This window comes from Mobula birostris, chromosome 1, assembly GCF_030028105.1.
Source record: "Mobula birostris isolate sMobBir1 chromosome 1, sMobBir1.hap1, whole genome shotgun sequence".
In the NCBI taxonomy this organism is placed as follows: domain Eukaryota; kingdom Metazoa; phylum Chordata; class Chondrichthyes; order Myliobatiformes; family Myliobatidae; genus Mobula; species Mobula birostris.
In genome coordinates this window covers 179,991,776-180,018,166 of record NC_092370.1, presented here as the reverse complement: position 1 = coordinate 180,018,166, position 26,391 = coordinate 179,991,776, and positions in this window count along the sequence as shown.

Sequence of the window (26,391 nt, the reverse complement as noted above, 5' to 3'; positions counted from 1 at the left end):
GTTAGTCTGTTCTATGCTAACCTGACACTTGTCAAGGTCTTTTTCCCTGGTGAATACTAAAGCAAAGTATTCGTTAAGGACCTCCCCTAATTCCTCCATCTCAAGGCATATATTTCCCCCTTTACTAATGATCAGTCCTGTCCTCACTCCAATCGTTCTCCTGTTTTTCACGTATGTATAAAATGTCTTGGGGTTTTCCTTAATCCTTTTTGCCAAGGACTTCTCATGACCCTTCTACCTCTTCTGAGTCCTTTCTTAAGCTCCTGCCTTATAATTCTTAAGAGTCCTGCCTGATATTTGCTTCCTAAACCTTAAGTGTGTTTCCTTCTTCCTCTTGACTAAATACTCCAACTTTCTTGTCAACCACTGTTCCTTCACCCAAATACCTTTTTCTCTGTCTCAGTGGAACAAACCTATCTAGATTTTGAGCTCAAGCATTTGTAGGGTAGTTTGAACTTGCACTCAGAGAGCTGATTACTTCTGCTGAACAATAGATGACATTGATGGTTGAAAGGGAGAAAAGAAAGGAAATACGGGAATAGCGTGGGCACATAAGCTTGGATTGGTGCATGTGGTAAGAATGTATATGTAACATGGATGGATTGGGATGGATGATTGATTACTGTGTTGAAAGCCTTTTCTGTGGTTGCAGCAAGGATGTAAAAGCTAATTAGTATATAGCACAGTTCAGGGGACCTGTGCATGGGTATCTATATTTCTTAAACTTCTAAAGAATGAAGGGTGAACTTATTCAAACTTGTAAGATCCAAAGGAGACTTGACAGGGTAACTGTTCAGATATTTTCACTAGGGGATGAGTTGCAAACAGGACAACATTATTAAAAGATTAAAGTCCTCACTTAAAATTGAGGTGCCAGGAAATGTGCTAAATCAAATTAGTGATTTTAAAAAAAATTTTAGAGATATTGCACAATAACAGGCCCTTCCAGTCCAACGAGCCTGTACCACCCATTTCCACCACATGGCCAATTAACCTACTGAACTGTACATCTTTGGAATGTTGGAGGAAACTGAAACACCCAGGGAGGGAGAACATACAAACTCCTTACAGACAGCAATAGAGTTAAAGCTTAAGGTCATAGCCAGTGTAATGCCAACTGCTACACTACTCTGCGCAAAGGATGGTAGAGTACTATACTGAGCTTTAGAAATATTTAAGGTGAAAGATGAAGGGTTTGAGTGCTATGGGGAAGGTGAATTGAGAACAGCATAGATCAAACAACAGGAATTCTGCAGATGCTGGAAATTCAAGCAACACACATCAAATTTGCTGGTGACCGCAGCAGGCCAAGCAGCATCTGTAGGAAGACGTGCAGTCGACGTTTCAGGCCAAGACGAAGGGTCTCGGCCTGAAACGTCGACTGCACCTCTTCCTACAGATGCTGCTTGGCCTGCTGCGGTCACCAGCAACTTTGATGTGTGTTGACAGCATAGATCAGCCAGGATCACACTGAATGGCTAAGCAGATGGAGCAAGCATGAAGGGCTTGGTCTTGTAACACTGCTCCTGCTTTCTTCTATTCATTCTTCAAATTAGAACACCTCTAAATCTTTACAATTACATTTTCCAAACTATTGATTTTAGTGCAGATCCTTATATTTCTGGTTTTTCAGCTAATTAATTTTAATCCTGATTTACAGCTAGTTTGGCGATGGATTAAAATGCGGGTTGAGACAGCACAAATTCTATTCAAGTGGAATCTTACTGATGACATAATCAAGAGCTTGCGAGTTTTGGTTTGGTCTGTATTCAATCCACATTCATAGAAGTGGTGTGATAATCCATTATTTTTTGTTAAACAAACCTACCTCTGGGTGCCAGATGTAAAGACAGCATGAAGATCAAATCATGGTGTGCCTTTAAATCTTCAACAGATTTGAGAAGTCTGCTCAGCTTATTGTCCAGTCATTGCCTAGAGTTCCTGTTTCCTTTGTCTCATTGAGGGGCACTTTTTTTTTTAAATTAAAAGTGTCATACATTTAAAGAAAGCCTGTTTTTCTTTTTTTTTTTTTTATATATATATATATATATATATATATATATATATATATATATATATATATATATAGAAAGAAGGAAAGCACTGGTAGGTTAGCTTTCTGGCTGTAGAGATGGTAGAGCTCATTACAGAGGAGATTTCAACTTTACAAAAGACTCAAGTCACAGTGCAGGGGACAGTGCATTCCATGAATTTACAGTGCTGCACGAAAGAATTTGGTGAAGGAGATGAGATGCCTTCTATTCGCAGGGAGTCAGGAGTCCTCCAAACATACCCTCAAACTATCAGCCTCAGGTGTCATTTTCAGGGACCAAGCACCAGTAGTCCAGATGTAGAGTTGTGAGATGTTTAGTTACCTCTACAGCAAAGGCAAAAATCTCTGAATTTATCTCCTGTCATAAGGGGGGCACTGACAGTGGACCCAAATGCAAGACACAGACACTGAAGTACTAGGAACAGGACAGAACTAGGGACTAGAGTTAGGGACAGGAGTGGATGCAGTCTAGGAGCTGGGACAAGAACACAGACTTGGGCTAGGACATTGGCTAGGAAACCTGGGTCCTGACTTGGGCTTGGACCCCATGACGAGGCTTCAGTTCCGAGGCAAGGATGTGATGAGGCTTCGGTTTGGACTGCGAGCCAGAGACTGGACAAGGACCCAGAACCTGGGTCTTGACTCTGGCTCAGACTCCAGAACTAGGCAAATACATGATGTGGTCTTGGGAGACAGGACTAGGTGAGGCTATAGGACAGAACAAGAACATGAAGCCTTGAATTGGTACTCAGGAACAGCTGAACCTTGGACTTAGGACAACAAGAACCTCAGAACCTTGGACTTGGGACAACAGAAACTCAGAACACAGAGCCTTGGTCTTGGGGAGGACAGGAACACAGAGCCTTGAACTACAGCACAGGAACACAGAGCCTTGCACTTGAAAGACAGGAACACAGGGACTTGGAACACAGAGCCAGGACCCCTCCTTGGGAACAGAACTTAGGGCCAGGGCCCTACACAGATTGCTTAACACAACAACAGTTCCCAACACTAGGTAGCAGCAAACAGCCAGATCTACCCAGCAAGGGCATAGACACAGAGACAGTTCCAACTCAATAGACAGTTCCTTATCTTGACACAACAAGGCTCCAATCTCACTCCAGTGGTTGAACTTGACAAGGTTGCAGGCAAGGCTCCAGAAGGAAGGGGAAGGGAAGGGAACAGTCCAGCCTCAGGATAACAGCAAAGACAGCCTGGCTTACCCATCAGAGGCAAGGACAGGAAGGGACAGATCCAACCACAGGGTAACAACAAAGGCAGCCTGACTTGCCCCACAAAAGCAAAGACAGGATACTGACAAGACAAACCAGCACCCACACCCCAACCCAGGGCCACTTATATTCCCAGCCTGAAGATGAGAATCAGGTGCCTATGATTAAGCCCAACTGAAACAAGGGACAGCTGGAAGACCTGGAGTCCGGAGTCCACGGACCGGACCGTGAACCGGAACGCAGACTTCAAGGACCGGACTATGACATCTTCCTTGAATGCTATATTCCACCATTAGTCATAGAAACTGTTCAGTTAAATATTGCTCCACTTTACTCCAAGCCTCACATCCACAGGTTATTCAACAGTTGCCAACTATGAGATGCCAGACCAGAGCTGATTGTGGACTTCAGAAAGGGTAAGATGAGGTAACACAAACTAATCCTCATAGAGAGATCAGAAGTACAGAGAGTGGGCAATTTCAAGTTTCAAGTTTCAAGTTTCTGAGTTTCCAATTTCTGAGTGTCAAGATCTCTGAGGATCTAACCTGGTCCCAACATATTGATGCAGCGATAAAGAAGGCAAGCCAGTGGCAAAACTTCATTTGGAGTTTGAGGAGATTTGGTTTGTCACCAAAAATACTTGAAAACTTCTGTAGATGTAATGTGGAGAGCATTCAGACAGGCTCATCACTGTCTGGTGTAGGGGAGGAAGGCTACTGCACAGGATCAAAAGAAGCTCTGTAAAGTTGTAAAATTAGTCAGCTATATCTTGGGTACTAGCCTCTGTAGTATCCAAGACATTTTCAAGGAGTGGTGTCCTAGAGAGGCAGCGCCCATCATTAATGATCCCAATCACACAGGACATGTGCTCTTCTCATTGTTACCATCAGGAAGGAGGTACAGAAGCCTGAAGACACACAGTCAGTGATTCAGGAACAGCTTCTTCCCCTCTGCCATCTGATTCCTAAATGGACATTGAACCCATGAACACTACCTCACTTTTTTATTACGAGGGGTGATTGATAAATTCGTGGCCTAAGGTAGAAGGAGTCAATTTTAGAAAACCTAGCAAATTTTAAAGTTTCTCAATCCTCTATCTTCCTGCTAATTTTTGCTTTGATATCTGCCACCTCTTTTGCTTTTATGTTAGCTTTGACTTCCCTTCCCAGCCACACTTCTATTATTTTGCCATTTGAGTATTTCTTCAGTTTCGGAATTCATCTATCCTGCACCTTCCTCATTTTTCCTAGAAACTCACACCATTGCTGCTCTGTTGTCATCCCTGCCAGCATCTCCTTCCAATTTACTTTAGCCAACTCCTTTCTCATACCACTGTAATTTCCTTTACTCCATGTCAGACTTTACTTTCTCCCTATTAAATTTCAAGTTGAACTCAATCATATTGTGATCACTGCCTCCTAAGGATTCTTTTACCCTAAGCTCCCTAATCATCTCCAGTTCATTACATAACACCAATCCAGTATAGCTGATCCCCTAGTAGGCTCAATGACAAACTGCTCTCAAAATCTGTCTTGTAGGCATTCAACAAACTCGCTCTCTTGAGATACATTAAAACCTGATTTTCCCAATCGACCTGCATGTTGAAGTCTCCCATGACTATCATAACATTGCCCTTTTGACACACCTTTTCTATTTCCCATTGTAATCTGTGGTCCACATCCCAGCTACAATTGGGAGGCCTGTATATATCTGCCATCAGGGTCCTTTTACCCTTGCAGTTTCTTAACTCAACCCACAAGGATTCAACAACTTCTGATCCAATGTCACAACTTTCTGCTGATTTGATGCCATTCTTTACCAGCAGAGCCACACCACCCCCTCTACCTACCTTCCTATCCTTCCAATACAATGTGTGACCTTGGACATTCAACTCCCAATTATATCCATCCTTCAGCTATGATTCAGTGATGGCCACAACACCATGTCTGACAATCTGTTAAAGTGTAACAAGATCATTCACCTTATTTCTTATACTCCCTGTATTGAGATGAACGCTGTAACTGATTGATTTATTTAGTTTCTATATTTATCATGTACAGTATTGCATTGTACTGCTGAGGCTAAGTTAACAATTTTCATGACATATGCTGGTGATCTTAAACCTGATCCTGATTCATTGCACAACACTCACTAGACCTATCCCCTATCCTTTTTGGAACATGGCTCATAATTAGAGAGAGAAGCAGCAATCCAGCTAATTTGCAATATGTGGACAGTGGTGAGCCTAGTCCCAAAAAGATCATGATATGCTTGTATTGATTTTTCTGTCCTACTCCAATATCCTCCTGAAACTACAATTTCTTCTGATTTTAAAGGTGCATTGAATGTAAGATGCCTCATTGTTTTGGATATTGAGACAGGTTTATTCCACAACTTTAGAGTAGAAGACCTCTGAGAAACATTGATTCCGGTATGATAGAAGCTTGTATTCTGTTTGAGAAATGAAACTTAGTATAGAAACAGTTGTGTTTAACTTAAATAAAGGGAGCTGTGGAAAGTCTGATCAGTTTGATCCAATTGAATGCGGAAGCAGACTTGAATGGCATTCTCCTCTTTCTATTTGTTATGGTCTTAAAAGCCAGCCAATTTGCATTGTGCATTCACAGATTTTTCACGCCTTTGTCTGTTTTAGATCTGCTACGCAGTTCTGCCACAGTGTTTGCAAAGTGGAACTTCGTTTGCGTGCAGGTGAAGAGTACTGCAGGAACAATTTAAGTAGCCCCGGGCTTTAACAGACAGTATATTCTGGGCCAGATGACCAAATGCCAAGAAGAGTATTAGCTTTACTGACATGGCACGATCATGAATTTTGAAAGGGCTCTTCATCTGAGACATACAGAGAAGATCCCACTCTACTGAAATGGTGCCTCTGCGGGCCTGTTGGAAAGCTGTCTTGTTGACTGGTGAACAATCCTGAAAGCTCTTTTGAAGATTCAAACCCATGCCCATAATGGCAAGTGAGTGAACCTCAAAAGCAGCAGACTGCATGACAAATGTTTGAGTTTCTACTGAAGAATTCAAATGTTGGCTGTGCTCTGCTGATGTTAGGTGATATTTTCACCACCAGATTCCATGTAATGGTTGAGATTGCAGTGTGCCCATGAAGTTGATGAGTATGGATATGAAGCTTTGCAAAAGGACCTAAGCAAGGTTGTATCTGATTTTTCCATGCTCCCTAACACTGCATGCAGACATTCTGCCATGCTTGCCACAGACAATTCCTGCACAAACTTCCTTCCTCTACTGTGCCTAGTAATCACCCCATTCTCTTCCTGCATGATCATTATTCACCTGAAGTATGATTAACTCCCTAGACCTGTTGGCCACGTGCATCCATAACGTGGGTGCTGTTTGGCACAGTAATACAGTGGTGAAGTGTATCACTTTACAGCTTCAGCTGTAAGATCGAAGTTTGTTTCCTACCACTGTCTCCCAATGACTGCCTGGGTTTTGTCCAGAATCTCTGGTTTCCTCCCACATTCCAAAGATGTATGGTTAGGGGTAGGAAGTGTGGGCATGCTACGATGGTGCTGGACATGTGACGACACTTGTGGGTTGTTCAGCACAATTCTTGCTGATTTGATTTGACACAAATGACGCATTTCACTGTATGTTTCAATGTATATATGACAACCAAATCTAATCTTTAATCTAACCTGAGCATCTTGGCGTTCCAGAGTGAATCTATCCATAATTCCATTTGTGTAATGTGATTAGCCGGTAGCTGCAGCTGGTTACACCTCCTGCACATTTGGTTGCCATTACAAAAGTGATGTATTGAATCATATTTGACCTGCTTTGGTTAGTAAATGAGGTCTGGAATTTTAATTTTAGGTCGGTATTGGTTTTAGCATTATTGCCAAGCAGATTTCATGTTGGCTACTGGCAAGGAAATGTAAGATGTTCCTGCTTTGCTATTCAACTTCTTTCAACTTCACTTGCCCCATCACTGAACTGTTTCCATAACCCGTGGACTCACTTTCAGGGACTCTTCTCTCACATTCTTGATGTTTATTGCTTATCTATCTATTTATTTGTTTGTTTATTATTTTCTATTTTGTATTTTCAAACTTTGTTGTCTTTTGCACATTGGTTGTTTGTCCTGTTGGGTGCGGTCTTTCACTGATTCAATTATGGTTCTTGGATTTACTGAGTATGCCTGCAAGAAAACAAATCTTAGGATTGTATATGCTGACGTATATGTACTTTATAATAAACTTATTTTGAAATTCGAACTTTTTGTATTAGTTATATGAGTCAACATAATTGAGTGAATCAAAAATAACTGAAAGATTTATTTGGGATGGGTTTCATTAAATGTTGATGTATACCTTTACTTATAGCATGTTTGATGGAGAGCACTTGGTAAACACACTCCATACACACACGCATTTACACACACACACACACACACACACACACACACACACACACACACACACGCACATGCACACACACTGCTCGGCTATTCTGCTGTCACTACACTGAGTGTGCAAACTTCATTGTCTTCGCTCCTGTATATTCTTATAATGGATTGGTTTTATGGTGCCTTCCTGGCAAAAACAACAAAATATTCCCTTTCTTTTGTAGTGGGGATGTGTAAATGCGTATATATTGTTTGTATCAGTAAATTAAGGTGGATACTTCCATTTATTTTGTAATATGATTGTAACTACATTGTGGGGTGCATGAAATTCTAATTCATGTGTAATCTTAACTTTGTGGGTAGTTAAAGTTGGTGCGTCCTGGTGCCTGAAAAAACAGGGCGGTTCGCTCTTTGTGGAGAGACATCAAGCTGCCAGTATTTTATACTGGACATGTAGCTATAATATGTTTTCTGGCAGATATATTTTTGCAAATATTGGCAGTTTTCTTTATGCTATTTTCGCTAATTTTTATAAGTTTGATTTTTGATACAATTAGTAAACATCCTTGCACGAAAGTGCTAAGTAACTCCATCCATAATTTTTCTTCAGTCAAAATCCAGGTATTGTAACACATGGGCGCTGTTTGCAGATCATACCAATTTTTTCATTCCCTTGCTGTTTTATTATATGAAAGATTGTGCAGTGCTGTGAGGATAACCATATCTTCCATGTTTGCATCTAGAAGAACTTCAGCTGCAAGTTGAAGAAATGTGTAGGAGAAATAACCATAAGATAGTTGTAACATTAAGGGAGTTTTGGCTCAGAAGAGCAAGGAATAGAATCAATATAGTTTGAGATAACAATGGATACAAACCATTGGAAGAATTAATTTATAGGCTCCCCAGTAGTACTTGTATGGTAACTGAAGAAGTATTAATCAAGAAATAAGAAGAAGTTGTAGCAAAGTTCATATATAATTGTGGGGATTTAATTGTCATATAGACTGGGCTAATCAATTTGCGAAGGTAATTTTGAGTTCACAGAATGCACACAGGTCAGCTTCTTGGAACAGTACATCACAGAATCAATCAGGGAACAGATTATTTTAGATCTTGATGGGCTTAGGAAGACAGAGTTAATTAGTGACCTTGTAAGGAATCCTGTAAGGAAAAGTGATCATAATATAATTTTATATTCTGCTTGAGTAAGACACAATTCAGTAGTCTTGAGCTTCAAATAAAGTTGATGATATGAGGGGTACCGGCTGGACTTCGAGTCCAGTGGTCCCAGGTTCGAATCTGGCCGGCTTGTTGCATGCTTTCTATCAGTGCCTGTTTGAGCATCAAGCTAGCTACTCGGCCTCGTATAGAGGTTGCCGCGTGATGCACCATAAGGCGCAGAGAGGAATAAAAACAATATGAGGGGTAAACTGTGAAGCAGAAGGTTTGTCATTGGTTAAGCAGTGATAAAAACTTATATATACTTCATGTTTCCTAGCAACGGTATATTCCATTCATAAATGCAAACTGCAGCTGTAAAATGATCCTCTGTGACTAACTAAATGCAAAGGTGCTTCGATTAAAAAAAAGTTACAATTTTGCCAAGAAAATACTAAGCCTGATAGCTGGGAAAGTGTAAAAACCAACAATGGATGAGGAGACAAATGTTAGAAAAATAATTTAAACAAGTTACATTTGCAAGAAAGGCTTATATTACTGTACGAGAAAGGAGAAGCAGGGGAAAGAGAAGTTATAATAGAGAATTAAGAAATGTGAGCAACAATTAACAAATATTTAGTAACAAATACAGAAAATATATCTTTGCATCTTTCGACAGTGAAATACAAAGCTTCTGTTTCAGAGTCAATGACCCTTCATCAGAACTGGAAAAGTGAGAAAATAGGTAGTTAGCTGTAGGCAGTCAAAATCAGGTTTAATGTCACCCACACAAGTACAGGTGTGATGAAAGACTTACCTGCAGTAGCATCACAAACGCACAGTGAAGTGAAGGGAATATATGATAAGTTGGAAATCAAGGTTGTCCGGGTAACGTAATTGCTTTCAGAACCATCCAATAGTTTTTCTCTTTAAAATGTATTTTACATTGATAGAACTGTTTGTGTCACGATAAATCTCCTGGAAGTGCTGGGAAAATCAAGGACTAAGGAGAGGGTGAAAACGTAAAATGATTTTAGTTAGGCAAGTATTGGATCACTTAAGGAAAAAAGCCAGTAAGTTTGCTGGACTGGGTGTGCTATTTCCCAGTGTTTGAAAAGAGGACCACTAACAATGCATTGGTGATTATCTCTCAAATTCTTTAATTTCTAAAATCACCATTGAAAAAAGGAGGAAAAATAAAAGTAGGTAATTACATCGTAGATTGTTTATTTTGACACCAGGTGGGGAAATTCTAGAATTCTTTATTAAGAATGTTGTAGCTCTTAGAAAATTATCGTATGGCTAGATAGAGTCAACATGGCTTTAAGTAAAGGAAGGTAATGTTTGATAAATTTTTGAGGATGCCAAATATCTCTGAGAAGAGAGCCAGTATATTAAAAAAACTTTTACTAGGGAACATTTAAAACTCTGTCACTTGCATCAAGAACCCATGGAGTGGTCAATATATGTATTAGCCTAAACAGAGTATTGATTAAGGAAAAAAAGAAAAAAAGTCGGAATGAAGACCTATTTTTGAGGTTATCACCATGAAACGTTGCCGTAGAAATGCAACATCGATCATCAAAGATCCTCACCACCCAGGCCATGCCCTTTTCTCGCTGCTGCCATCAGGAAGAAGGTACAGGTGCCTCAGGACTTGCACCACCAGGTTCAAGAACAGTCACTACCCCTCAACCATCACGCTCTTGAACAAAAGGGAAGGGGATAGCTACACTCTTTTAAAGACTATTTTATCTTGTTATTTATTGCTATTTACTTATATCTATATTTGCACAGTTTGTTTACAGCTTACAGTTCCTGATGTTTACAGTTTACAGATCCTGTTACAGTTACTGTTCTGTAGGTTTGCTATGTATGTCCGCAGAAAAAGAAACTGAGGGTTGTATGTGGTGACATGTATATACTCTGATAATAAATTTTACTTTGAACTTTGACCTTTAGTGGGGTTCCACAAGTGTCAGTAACAGGTCCTAATATAGGTGGTAGGACAGAATGTAGTTTATATTAGGTTTAAAGATGATACAGTGCTTGGTGGGAAAAAGAGCTCAGAAAGGAGCACAAAGTTGTACACAGATTAGGCTGGTGAGCATTTGCAGATGGTGTAAGATTTGGGAAAATAGATTATTCCTTTAATCGGAAGAATAGAAAAATAATTATTAAAATAGTGAGGGACCAGTAAATGTTTGTGTATAACAGAAACTTGGTATACTAGTTCATTAAATGCAGAAAATTAATATGCAAGTACTACAAGATATCATTTTGTATTTCCTTCACCCCACTATGGAAAAGTGACTGGTATATTGGTGTTTATTGCAAGGGGGTTAGAGCTCCTGTGGCTTTACTGATATGACAATTGACATATCTGCAAGTATTGTTTCCATATCTTAGGGAAGAAGGGGAGAATGCAATTTAGGTTCACTGGATTGAATGCTGGGATATATGGTTTCTCTATGATAGGAGATTAACGTATACTAATTGGAGCTTAGAAGAGTGAGAAGTGATCAAATTAAATAAAGATTCTGAGACTGTTTGACAATGTAAGTGTTCAGCGACTGTGTGGGATCAGCATCAGTCATGTTTGGGATACTTGGGGAAACTCTACATGAGGAATCGATGGCAAGAATCTGCCTGGATTGCTTCCTCCCTTCCCTTCATCTGCAGCCGCCAATCTCATTAGATATTGACAAGGTTTTACAACATTCAGCAAGTGATAAGAAAGCCTTGACATTTCATCTGCCAAACCCTGCATGTCACTCTAGTTATTTCAGCTTGCCGGTACTTCCTGCTATCAGATCTGACCTTATAGCATGGCATTCATCGTAGGTTCATTGATTTTATGTATATGTGTTGCACACTGAAGTCAGGAATAGTGTAATTCCTCCACTTCACTTGTCTTTGTGGTTAAAGTATAAATAGTTCTGTATAATGAAGGCATCATGACTACTACCAACATTCTGGGCATTTATTTGGATGATGGACTGTGTATACCCACACACCAGCTGAATATTAACAGAGAGTGATCTACTCCATTTGACATAAGGCATCCATAAAGCAATACGAATGTGGCTTTGACAGCCTGCACTATGGGAACCCAATCTTTCCAGTGCCAAATGCTTGTTTTGTCTATTGCTCTTGGGTAGGGAGAGGGCAATGTGCATAATTCTTTTGAAACAGAGAATGTGTATAGTTCTTTTGAAACAGAGGACCTGTGTGATTTAGAACAGTGAATGACAAATAGCAAAATTTTGTTGATATCACCAACTTAGAACAAGCCCAATGCATAGTGTCATGATTCACTTCTGTGGGGTGCTTTATAAAGCTACGTATGATAAGCTCTTTAAGTTCCTGCAATACCAATTAGAATATTGTAACTTTAATGCATTCTGCAATAATGATCATACTTTAAAGTAGGGCTGCCATAGAAACTTGGCATCCTTCTTATTGCTGAACATGTGTTTAGATAGAAAGAGTTGAATGTATGGCATAAGATGGAGCAGTGGAATATAATTCATATTGTGAGCATCCAATCGGTCTGATTTGCAAACCGCTAGTAAATGTTAATACCCTTCCCAAAATGGCATCTGGTCCAATGTACACTTCAAGCATACATCACACACAGATTGATAGAATGGTGCAACTTTATCACTCCTAGTGCTTAAACAAGTGCTGTGTAGCTGAATTCTTGAGCACACATGGGTATGAAGTAATGATTTATCTGTCAGCACTAGCTTATTGGGAGGATTTGACAGCATTCACTCACAGCTATTTCCACTTAATTTTAAATGTTCAAATGTTCAAAGTTGGTGATATATATTGCTATTTGCCTTTAACTGTTGTATAAGGCAGATTACATAGGTTCTCTATTTGTCATTAAATAAATTAGTGAATTTGAGAGGAAAAAATAAAAAAAGAATTTTCTTCTCATTGCGTAAGTTTTTACGCCATCACCTTTGCATTTTCAAATGGGAATTTTTCAAATTACAATACAAAAATATTTGCATTTACATTACAAATTGCTGACACAGCCAAACTAGTTTTTAAAAACTGCATTTAAGTATCGAAACAATATTATGATCTCAAGTGTCAAAATTTCTCTAAAACACAAGATATGATACTGATGAACCTTCTTCTGGTTGTTACAGTCTGATTTTGTATGTGCAGGCTTTGTAATTGTACAGTCAAAATTAATGAATAAATTTATTATTAATTGAAAGCATTCAATTAAATGAAATGTTATTAGGTCATTAAATAGCATTGCCTTGCTATGTGCTGCCTTCATGCATTCACAGAAAGAAAGTGGGGAAAAAAGAACTAAAATGTCAGTGACAGAGCTTTAGTACTAAAATATTGATTGAAGGGCATAGGAGTATTATATAGCTTCAGTATTTCATGTTTATATGTGTCTAAGATCACAATTTTCATTTCAGTTGCAGAATTTCAACTAGTCCTGTTGTGCTTTGGTACTTCTATAAGCAAGAGGTATAAATTCTGAAGCAATAACATAAGAAGTAAAAAGAAAAACTTTCATTTACAAAGCATCATCACATACCTTTCAGAATGATTCAAAGCTTCTTCCAGTCAATTAAGTACCTTCTGATGATAAGTTGCTATCGTAATTTAGGAAATGCAGCAAACAATCTGCATTCAGCAGCTACCAGAAACCACAATGTTATAATAATGAAATAATCCATTTTACTAATAGCGGTTGTAAGGTAAACATTGGCCAGGATATTCACGATTTTTTTTTTGCTTGACTTTAAAATTATGTCATGCGTATTTTATTTTCACCTTTAGAAAGAGTAGGCAGAATCTTGGTGTAATGCCTCACATGCTAGGCAGAATATTTGACAGTGCACCATTACTCATTACTGTGCTGATGAATCTGTCCAGATGTTTGTACTACTGTCAATGGAAGGACATTTGAACAAGTAATCTCCTGACTCAGGAATTTTGCAAACAATACTTCTCTAATGACTAGCTGAAACTACATGGATCTTTAAACAATTTCACTGAACTTAAAGAGCTTGGGGATGAACTAAGACAGTACTAAGGATGAAGAAAAGGACTGATTTCTTCAAGAGATGAAAAAAAGAATGATAAACTGATTATGCCTGTGTGTTGATGAGGAGGTCAGTGCACTTGTTATAAAATTGGCACAAGGTCATGTGATCTGTTGATTTAGTTTGTGAAAGAAGGTAGTTTTGCATTAGCAAGCAACTATTACATCCAGCTGAAAATTAATTTCCAGCCCATCAAGTGAGTCTTTATGCCTCTCATTAATTCATCCATCCAGCCTATCATCTAAATCAAGGTAATTTACACAGGATAATAATTCTGAAGTACTAATCCAAAATTTAGTGAGCTGGAGTGATGAGAGTTGTACTTTTTTTTGGAGAAAAATGAACTAATGTGAGACCTGGCTTCTAAATTCTCCCATTCCCTGTTGTGAGTAACAGTAAAACTAGCAGTATGATAATGAAAAAGTGTGCACTGTCAGTGGTATTGCCATTTAGGTGAGGCATTAAAACAAGATTCTGTTCACTGTCTTAGATGGAAGTAAAAGATTCCATGTATCTATTTTGAAGTCGAGCAAGAGAATTAATGCCTAATACTCTGGTGAATTTGAGGCTAGTATCTGGCAAAAATTTCAAAGTAAATTTATTATCAAAGAACGTATATGTCAGCATATACAACCCTGAGATCAATTTACTTGTGGGCATACTCAATAAACTCATAATAGAGAATCAATGAAATACCGCACTGACTTGGGTGTTCAATCAGTGTGCAAAAGGCAACAAGCTGTGCAAATACAAAAAGAAGGAAATAGTGATAATAAATAAATAAATAAGCAATAAATATCGAGACCATGAGATGAAGACTCCTTGAAAGTGAGTCCATTGGTTGTGGGAAGATTTCAATGACAGGACAAGTGAAGTTGAGTTCAAAAGCATGATGGTTAAGGGGTAATAACTTTTCTTGTATTTGGTGGTGTGAGTCCTATACATTCTTGCTAATGGCAGCAGTGAGCAGGTCCTGTGTGATTGGGAGGGGAGTCCCTGATGATGAATGCTGCTTTCCTGCATGTAGGTGTGCTTGGTGGTGGGAATAGCTTTACCAGTGATGTGCTGGGCCATATTCCACAACTTTTTGGATGATTTCCTGTTCAATGACATTGGGGTTTCCATATCAGGCTGTGATGCAGCCAGACAATATACTTCCCACGATAGAAGTTTGTCAAAGTTTTAGATGCCAAATCTTTACAAACTCCTAAGGAAGTAGAGGCACTGCTGTGCTTTCTTCGCAATTGCACTTATGTGCTGAGCCCAGGACAGGTCCCCTGAAATAATAACACCCAGGAATTTAAAGTTGCTGACCCTCTCCATCTCTGATCCTCCGATGAGGCCTGGCTTATGGACCTCTGGTTTCCTCCTCCTGAGGTCAATAATCAGCCCCTTGACCTTGTTGACATTGAGTAAGAGGTTGTTGTTATAGCACCACTCAGCCAGATTTTCAGTCTCTCTCCTATATGCTCATTCGTCGCCACCTTTGATTCAGCCTACGACAGTGGTGTCATCAGTAAACTTGAAAAAGTGCATTGGAGCTGTACTTAGGCACAGAGTCACGAGTGTAAAGCGAGTAGAGCAAGAGGTTAGGCGCACAGACTTGTGGTTCATCTGTGATGAAGAAGGTCGATCAAATTTGTAGTAAAATGTATCAATATTTGTACAAAGATGTTATTAACAGTTTATTTATTGAGATACAGTGTGGAATAGGCCCTTCCGACCCTTCAAACTGTGCCATGCAACAAACCCCCGATTTAATCCAAGCCTAATGGCCTTATGGTCTTAACCTACCAACTGGTATACAAGGGGGTATCAATAAGTTCATGGCCTAAGGTAGAAGGAGTCAATTTTAGAAAATCTAGCACATTTATGTTTCAACATAGTCCCCTCCTACATTTACACACTTAGTCCAGCGGTCATGGAACATACAGATCCCTTCTTTGTAGAAGTTGGCGTCTTGGACCTCCAGAAAGTTGTCCAGAGCAAGGGTGATTGATAAGTTTGTGGCCTAAGGTAGAAGGAGATATTAACTTCAAACTTTTTGCACAATCACTCAAAGAGTTGAAATGCACGTGTATGTAACAAGAGCTGTATAACTCATCTCCTTCTACCTTAGGCCACACACTTATCAATCACCCCTGCTGTGGACCACTTCCAGAGGTCCAAGACGCTGACTTCTACAAAGAAGGGGTCTGTATGCTACACGACCACTGGACTAAGTATGTAAGTGTAGGAGAGGACTATGTTGAAAAATAAATGTGCTAGGTTTTCTACAATTGACTTCTACCTTAAGCCACAAACTTATCAGTCACCCCTCGTATGTCTTTGGACTGTGGGAGGAAACGTGAGCTCCTGGGGGAAACCCACGCAGTTATGGGGAGAACCTATAGACACTTCACAGGCAGCAGCAGGAATTGAACCAGGGACACTGGTACCATAAAGCGTTGTGCTAAACACTACGCTATCATGCTGCCCCAATACCAACAGTTTATTAAAAGCAAATAAAATTGAAATTGTGGTCTCACACTTGAGTATTATAACTTCCAGCATCATGAAAGAAAAATACTATTCTTCCTTTCCACTAAAGGTTGGATGCCCATCAGCAGTAGTCTGCATTTGAATCTAAATCCATGGTTTTCACATTTAGCAATGCAAGTGGTTCTTTCTGATTTTGATGCAGCATGTCTTGCTAAGTAACAATCATGCACGTTGAGGAAAACTAGGGAAATAAGATGACTAAATTTCAGTTGTTATTAATTTAAAAGCGAACTATCAATCAAACCTATATGCAACTTACTTGTATTTCAATCAGCCTTTAGGGAATATTGCAGGCAGTTTTCCCCCTTTCAAAAGACCATAAGACATAGGAGCAGAATTGAGCCCATTGGCTCTTCAAGTCTGCTCTGCCATTCCAACAAGGCTGATTTATTATCCCTTTCAACCCCATTCTTCTGCCTTCTCTCCATAACCTTTGATGCCCTTTCTAATCAAGAACCTATCAACCTCTGCTTTAAATATACCCAATGACTTGCCTTCACAGGCACCTGTGGCAATGAATTCCACAGATTCACCAATTTCTGGAGTAAGAAGTTCCTCCTGAAGGTGATGACTTTATTTATTCTATTTTATTTGTAGTTTATTTTCCCTATTTGGAATTTGCTGTCAGATTCACCATTTATCTGTACTTCAAGCTTTAATTTATCTGCAAATTACAGTATGTTCAAAGTTCAAAGTGCATTTGTTATCAAAGAATGTATAAATTATACAACCTGAGATTTGTCTGCTTACAGGCAGCCACAAAGCAGGGAACCTAAAAAAACCCAATTTAAAAAATTGACCAACCCCCAATGCCCAGAGAGACAGAAAAAAAAAACTCATGCAAACAATAGAAATGAGCAGCAACAGCATTCCGAACCAAATTGAGTCCTTAGATCCAAATCCCTGGAGCTGCTCAGTCTAGGCCCAAAGCCTCGGTATTCAATTCATCATATTAGTGGGGCAAATTACCACAAAGTTCGCAAACATGAAGCACAGCGGCTAGGGGCAGTCTCAGAACCGTAGCGTATTGGAGAGAGGAGCCCTCAGACTATCTGGGCTGGCCTTTAAATTGTCCAAACCTCACACCAGGACCCAGGCAAATCGTTCTGGGCCTAGATTTCATCGTGACTTCTCCAATTCGGCTCGGCGCTTAGAGTGATCCACCTTTGCACCCAGGTTAGTTGGACGGGCATCAGAACTCCTCTGTCCCATCTTCTCCCCTCTTAAACATCCATTCCAACCAGCATGGCTCCAACTCCAAGTCTGACAATTTTGCAGTGCACCAGCAAGACATATCTCTTGAGTTCGCTTTGTCCTCACTCGCCTCTTCATTGCTTGCAGTGATAGTTTATCACAATTTACTTCAAAAAAGTGCTATTAATAATATTTTTCATCGAACACCTTTGCTTTCAAACCACCATGCTGTTGCATGTCTTTGGTAGCACCATCTTAAACCGTTCCTCTATTTATTCCTCCAAATATTCCTCAATCTGTTGAGAAAAAAATGAGTTTCAACAGCAGAATCTGTGGAACACATCATTGCTTAAATCCAAAATAAACTCCTTTGGCTCATTTATAAATTTTATGCCCCTCAACTACAGAGTTTCCCAATGAAGCAACAAGGCAGTCTTTATTGTTACCTTGCAATCTATTTTGCGGAACTGTGTTAGGTTTCATGTGTATTAATTCTTTGCAATTCACTATTTCATTGAGATGTTCAGGTACTCTAAACATGTTTAGAGATGCATAAATTCTTTGTGGATTCTGCGCGATGATAAACAGCATGCAGTTGACATTGGTCCAAAATTTGTACTGGCTTTTTCCCAGTCCATAAGCGTATTCAACTTCTGTTGACCTGCTGAATACAGTAGTGAACCTTCTTTGTATTCTACTCAAAAAATATTTTTTGCCTGATTAGGTGATCAGCTATATTCGTACCAGCTAAAGCAAGTATAACATTTTGGTTAAATAATGAAGAATCAATAATTCAGCTAGAAAATACTGGAGATAATCAGACCCACCTTCTGCATTACATCACTATTCTTCCTGTCACCAACCAAGTGGCTTTCACCGACTTTGTTCTATATTGTTCTTTTCTGCCACCCTCCACCCCTTATTTATTAAGTTCTGACACACATGATATGGCTTTGTTAGGAAACTATTTCAGAGGCATAAAATATAGAATTGGGCTCAAGGGGAATTATTTTGGATTCAACCAGAAACAGTAGCTTTGTTTCTCTCTTCACAGATCCTCTTTGAGAATCATCAACTTGCCATGGCGGAGAGGCTTGTGAGTTCCTGAGATCCGAAGAGCGATGCTGTCTGGAGTTTTGTCATCTGGCGTGTTAGATGCCAGATGTCCCTCATGGCAGAATCCATTCACAGGTTCATTAAGAGTGAGTGATAATAATCATTAAAAAAAGAGCAGAAATAGCTGGCTACATCAAAAAAATTGATGGATTTGACTACACAACAGATAACTGGATATTGCATATGGAACAAATTGAGTAGCATTTTAAAGCAAATGAAATAGCCAATGGAAAGCGTGTGCCAATTTTGCTGAGTGCATTCATGTTAAAGGCATACAGTTTGCTTAGAAATTTGACTGCTCCAACTAAACCAAACAAAATGAACTGCTGATATTGTGAACATTTAGAACCAAAGCCATTGCTGATTGCAGAATGCTTTAGGTTTGATAAGCAGAATCAAAAAGAAGGGGAATATACTTCAGCATATGTGGCTGAATTGAAGAGATTGTCTGACCATTGACATTTCAGTAATGGGCTTAACAATGCACTGAGTGATCATTTAGTTTCTGGAATCTTACAAGAAAGCATTCAAAAACAGCTCCTAGCTGAAGCACAACTTACAGATAAAAGAGCAGTTGAAATAGGTTATCAATGGAAACAGCAGGCAGAGACACAACTGAGTTGCTGTCAGAAATGAAAGTGAATGTGAACAAAATGGCGAAACTGGCCTGGTCAAACAAATTGTGTTACTGTTGTGGCAGGGGCTTGCATACACCAGACCAATGCAAGTTCCAAGTTGAAAATTGCAGGAACAAAGTAGGACACATACAAAGAGCATGTCGGGCAGACAAAAATAAATGGACCTCACATGGAAGAGAAAAAGATAATAAGTCAAGTTGCAGTTTCAGAAAGCGCACCAATCTACAGGGTGCTGATGAAAAATCAGATAATGATGACTGTGACATAGGGCCGAGTAGCCTGGAGATTTATATTTTGAAAACTAACAATAGACAAGCAAGATGGCTTACACCAGAATGAAATGGCAAATTATTTAGAATGGAATTGGACACTGGTTTGGCTGTTTCACTCATTCCACAAGCTGAGTTTGAATGGCATTTTAAAGATGATGTTGAAGCTTGCAGATATACAACTAAGAACTTATACTGGAGAAAAGATAACTCCTGTGGGAGTGACATTTGTAAAAGTGAGATACAACAACCAACAAGCCACATTGGGTTGTATATAGTGAAAACAGGAGGCCAGCATTGAGAGGTCATGAGTAGCTGAAACAGTTAACATTTGATTGGAGATCCATCCACAATTTGCATGCAACTTCCCCTGCCATAGAATCAACTGAAAGTGAATTAAGATAGATAGATAGATAGAATAGTACAGCACAGTACAGGCCCTTCAGCCCACAATGTTGTGCCGACCCTCAAACCCTGCCTCCCATATAACCTCCCACCTTAAATTCCTCCATATACCTGTCCAGTAGTCTCTTAAACTTCACTAGTGTATCTGCCTCCACCACTGACTCAGGCAGTGCATTCCATGCACCAACCACTCTCTGAGTAAAAAACCTTCCTCTAATATCTCCCTTAAACTTCCCACCCCTTACCTTAAAGCCATGTCCTCTTGTATTGAGCAGTGGTGCCCTGGGGAAGAGGCGCTGGCTATCCACTCTATCTATTCCTCTTATTATCTTGTACACCTCTATCATGTCTCCTCTCATCCTCCTTCTCCCCAAAGAGTAAAGCCCTAGCTCCCTTAATCTCTGATCATAATGCATACTCTCTAAACCAGGCAGCACCCTGGTAAACCTTCTCTGTATCCATTCCAATGCTTCCACATCCTTCCTATAGTGAGGTGACCGGAACTGGACACAGTACTCCAAGTGTGGCCTAACCAGAGTTTTATAGAACTGCATCATTACATCGTGACTCTTAAACTCTATCCCTTGACTTATGAAAGCTAACACCCCATAAGCTTTCTTAACTACCCTATCCACCTGTGAGGCAACTTTCAGGGATCTGTGGACATGTACCCCAAGATCCCTCTGCTCCTCCACACTACCAAGTATCCTGCCATTTACTTTGTACTCTGCCTTGGAGTTTGTCCTTCCAAAGTGTACAACCTCACACTTTTCCGGGTTGAACTCCATCTGCCACTTCTCCGCCCACTTCTGCATCCTGTCAATGTCTCTCTGCAATCTTTGACAATCCTCTACACTATCTACAACACCACCAACCTTTGTGTCACCTGTAAACTTGCCAACCCACCCTCCTACCCTCACATCCAGGTCGTTAATAAAAATCACGAAAAGTAGAGGTCCCAGAACAGATCCTTGTGGGACACCACTAATCACAATCCTCCAATCTGAATGTACTCCCTCCACCACGACCCTCTGCCTTCTGCAGGCAAGCCAATTCTGAATCCACCTGGCCAAACTTCCCTGGATCCCATGCCTTCTGACTTTCTGAATAAGCCTACCATGTGGAACCTTGTCAAATGCCTCACTAAAATCCATGTAGATCACATCCACTGCACTGCCCTCACCTATATGCCTGGTCACCTCCTCAAAGAACTCTATCAGGCTTGTTAGGCACAATCTGCCCTTCACAAAGCCATGCTGACTGTCCCTGATCAGACCATGATTCTCTAAATGCCCAGAGATCCTATCTCTAAGAATCTTTTCTAACAGCTTTCCCACCACAGACGTAAGGCTCACTGGTCTATAATTACCCGGAATATCTCTACTACCTTTTTTGAACAAGGGGACAACATTCGCCTCCCTCCAATCCTCCGGTACCATTCCCGTGGACAACGAGGACATAAGGATCCTAGCCAGAGGCTCAGCAATCTCTTCCCTTGCCTCTTGGAGCAGCCTGGGGAATATTCTATTAGGCCCCGGGGACTTATCCGTCCTAATGTATTTTAACAACTCCAACACCTCCTCTCCCTTACATAGGTAATGTATGAAGCCACAGCAATGTTCAAGGACGGCTTTTGAAAATATCAAGGGTAAAATAGTGTTAAGTGAAAATGCCACACCTAAGTTTTATCAAGCCTGCCTGGTTCCTTATACCATCCGCAATAAACTGGCTAGTGAACTAGATCTCATGGAAACTGAAGGATTTCTTTCCAAGGTTGAGTGGAGCCCATGGGCAATGCCAGTGGTCCCAGTAGCCAAAAAGAATGGATCTGTCAGGATCTGTAGTGATTTTAAGGTCACCATCAACCCAGTACTGTAAGTAGATCAATACCCTCTACCCAGGATAGAGGATACCTTTGCAAACCTTTCTAGAGGGAAACACTTCAACAAAGTGGACTTACCTGAGGCCTTCCTACAGATGGAAATGGAAGAGTCCAAAATATTTCTCACCATAAACAGTCACAAAGTGCGCTTCACTTGGCAGAAAGCTATGGATTAGGTGCTGCAAGGCTGCCCAGGTACTCAGTGTTACCTGGATGACATCATTGTTACCGATACGGATGACAAGGAACATCTCCAGAATTTCAAGACAGTGTTAAAAAGAGTAGAAGATTATAAGCTCTAAGCACAATACAACAAATGTGAATTCTTTAAACCAACCATCACTTACTGTGGTCACACCATTGACACACAAGAATTACACAAGTGTGCTAAGAAAACTCAAGTAGTAGTAGATACTCCAAGTCAAAGGACATAGCACAATTATGGCCCTTTTTAGGATTTGTGAATTATTATAACAGTTTCCTGCTAAACCTGGCTATTACAGATTGGGAAAAAATGGCAATAGACAAAGCAGTGTGAGATGGCTTTTAAAAGAAAAGGAAATGGTGACATTAGACACTTACTCACATATTATGATCCTCATCATCCAGTGAAGCTTGGCATGCATTGTTTGGGATGCCAACACTTTCAGAAGAAAGGCGTCCAGATCTGTCAGAATAGCTTCCTGCAGTCCCAATGTCAACACCTACAACCACCAGAGAGGAGGCCTCAGAACCTGAGATTGTTTCACAGCCACAAGGTTCACCTGCCAAGAAGAGTGACCCCCTTCTCAGGAAAGACATTATTCCACAAGAGTAAGTTATCCTCCAAATCTTTAGGCCTGAATGGGATAGTTTAAAATTTACTATGCTGTAGCTGTCTATACAGTAGTTGTATTATATAGTATAATGTATATATTATATAGTATACTGGATATACTGAAATGCATTCTATATTGAGTTTGAGTTTATAGCTAAGAAGGAGGAGTGTAGTGTATTTAATATATCAGTAATATTTGCGTAATGTAAATATATTTTTTGATTGAGCATTCTTTGTTGTTTAAATAATGCATTATGGCTATGTGTATGAAATATATGAATACATAATGATACTACCATGTCATATGTATGCCTCATTTAAATTAAAAACAAACTAAGATGCATCTCTCGGGCTCCTGGCTTTTTCTTGCAATTAGATTTTATGCTTTGGAGTTACAAAGCATAACAAGAACAGCCTCTGCTGTGCCGCAGAAAACAAATTGGAGCTGCACAAGGAGAGTTTGAACAACCAAAAGACCCAACCACCAGTTACTCTTGTGCACACTACACCAGAACACATGGATCTCGGATCAGCCCTACAGACACCTGAAGACCTACAATGGATAATCCCTTAGGAGAACATTTACCTCAACTTGAGTGATCGCACTATTACCACAGATGTATTCTGACATACAATATGTATACAACATTGTCTGTTTTGATTTCAGATTTTCAGTATCTCCCTTTAGTTTTATATTGATATAAATGAAAATCCAATGCTCGATTAAGTTCACCTCAGAACAGTTACTGACAAAGTGACTACACAAAATGCTGGAGGAACTCAACAGTCCTGATGAAAGGTCTTGGCTCAAAACACCGACTGTTCACTGTTAGATTATGAGGACACTCAGTCCTCATTTATTGTCATTTAGAAATGCATGTATTAAAACAACGTTCCTCCAGAATGATATCACAAAAAAAACACAGGACAAACCAAGAAAAACTTACAAAACCACATAACTATAACATATAGTTACAACAGTGCAAAGCAATACCATAATTTGATAAAGAGCAGACCATGGGCACAGTAAAAAAAAAGTCTCAAAGTCCCGATAGCCTCATCATTCCACACAAGTGGCAGAAGGGAGAACCTCTCCCTGCCATGAACCTCCAAGCGCCGCAAACTTCTCGATACAGCACCATTGGAAGCACCCGACCACAGTGGGCTCTGAGTCCGTCCGAAAACTTCGAGCCTCCGACCAGCCCCTCTGACACAGCCTCTCCGAGTACTATCCTCTGCCGAGCGCTTCGACCCTGCCCCGCTCCGGCCGCCTAGCAACAAGCAAAGCCGAGGACTCGGGGCCTTCCCCTCCAGAAATTCTGGACCACACAGTAGCAGCAGCAGCGAAGCAGGCATTTCAGAAGTTTCTTTTCCACAGATGCTGCCTGGCCAGCTGAGTTCCTCCAGCAATTTGTGTGCGTTGCTTGGACTTCCAGCATCTGCAGATTTTATCTTGTTTGTGATTCTACTGACAAAGTATATGAGAGGAATTAGAACATGACATGAACAGATATTAACAACAAATATTAGTTGGACTTGAACAATGATCCAGGGGATCGGAAAAAATGAGATCTGAAAAGAAAAGCTATTTTGTGCACCCTCTAGAAAGCTTGAAGATTTAACAAAAATAAGCTGCTAAAAATAAATAGAACTCTGTCCAACTGGTAGAGTTAAAGAGTTCGGTTCAGATTTTGCCTGTGAAAGATCATTTTGAAGAGTAATTTTAGAGAGCTTGAGTTGAAGGGAAGCTGTCCAAAGTATACAGAAGCACTTTACAAAGTAAGTTACAAATCATCTCTGTAGACGCTAGTAATCACTGGTGCTTCAATGTTTACATTCGTACAGTACTCAATAACATGAAACTTTTCCATGCACCCATAAGCATAAGAAATGTAAATTAAGTGTTTAAAAATAACAAAATATAAACTTGCCTCAAATTTGCATTACTGCCTGTCTTTTAACATAAAATATTGGACCCATTTGAATTCTGTTCCTTTAAGAGCAATTTATGAATGTCTGCTTTCTAGCCAGATGGTGGTAGTTAGGATTTTAGAGCTGTCTAACAAGTCAGCCTGCTTCTGCTGGAGGTAATTTCATCAGTTCTCAACTGAAATGTTGGTGGAGCATACAGTAACAGGGCACTTCATCTAGTTGGGGAAGGAATCTAGAAATATCTTTTAAAAGTGCATCTGCTGTTGGCTGAGCTGTAGTTATGTTATCCCCAGGAGTATTCCCCAGGAGGGATTGTCCTACTTGGCTGTTTAAATGAAATTGCAAGGTGGTAACAGCTGCCACTGGGACAGAGAACTGGGAAAATTCTGTGATTAAAAATAAATTCTAGCAAACTATAATATCATTTTGTCATTTAATCCTTTAAGCGTTATATGACTACAGAGCAGCGGTCTTTTGATTTTCAAATTCTCATTCTTAATTCAAATTTCTCCTCAGCCTTACTCATCCTTTCTCTTTAATCTCCTCCAGTAACAAAACTTACCACGAATGTCTTGTGTTTATCTTATGGAGCACTCTTCTGCAGCCAGATTTTTTTCATCCCTGTGCCTTTAGCTGTTCGTGCCTGAAGTTCTGGAAGTCCCTTTCTGTCATTGCTCCAATTTGTTTCCTGATACCTACCTCTGTAAACAATCTCTGGCTCCTGTCCTAATAGCTGCTGATTTTGCTGGCTATGTACTTTGTTTTCTTGGTCACAATGGCGTGGCACTATAGTGTGTGGGTGACACAGTTAGTGCAATGCTTTACAGCGCTAGCGGTAAGATTGGAGTTCGACTCCCGCTGCTGCCTGCACGGAGTTTGTACTTTCTGCCTGCGATTGTGTAGGTTTCCACGGTGATTTCTGGCTTTCTCCCACTTTCCAAAGATGGACAGGTTAGGGTTAGTGAGTTGTGGGCATGCTATGTTGGCACTGGAATTGTGGCAACACTTGCTGGCTGCCCAGCATAATCCTGGTTGATTTGATTTGACGTAAATGATGTATTTCACTGTATGTTCCGATGTACATGTGGCAAATAAAGCTAATCTTTATCCTTATCTTTATCTCTTAATAATGCTCCCATAAAAGAGCTTGGACTTTGTTAGATGTTCTATATAAAGGTCAGTAACACTTTCCTGCAGGGATACAGGCTCTTTGTCTCACTGTATCACATGAATATTCCACTTTTTAGATTTCACAAGAGCTTGTTATGGAACATGGTTTACAAATTGAAAATGGTCAAAGCTTTCTCTAAAATGTCAACAACAGGATTATGAGATGAAAAGGATGGAATGATTAAAATGTGATTTGGTGACAAAACTTTTAAATTTTTTTGGAATTTTTGGTGAAATGTTCTGGAAAAATACTCTCCTTTTGAAAACACAGATCATTGGTTTATTTTAAATCAATCCACAATAACTTTCATCACAGAGCTTTCATGAATATTAAAAGCCATCTGGAGTCAGGTTGAATGCTTTTAATCTGAAGACAGATCTCATGTTTTTGGGCATTTGTGGGTCTCGCAAGTAATAAAACTCTGATGTGGGAAAGGTATTGGGCTGCTTATCATGATTAATATACCTGTTATTCTTTTCCCTCTTCAAACAATTTCCTTCCCACTTCTTTTCCGA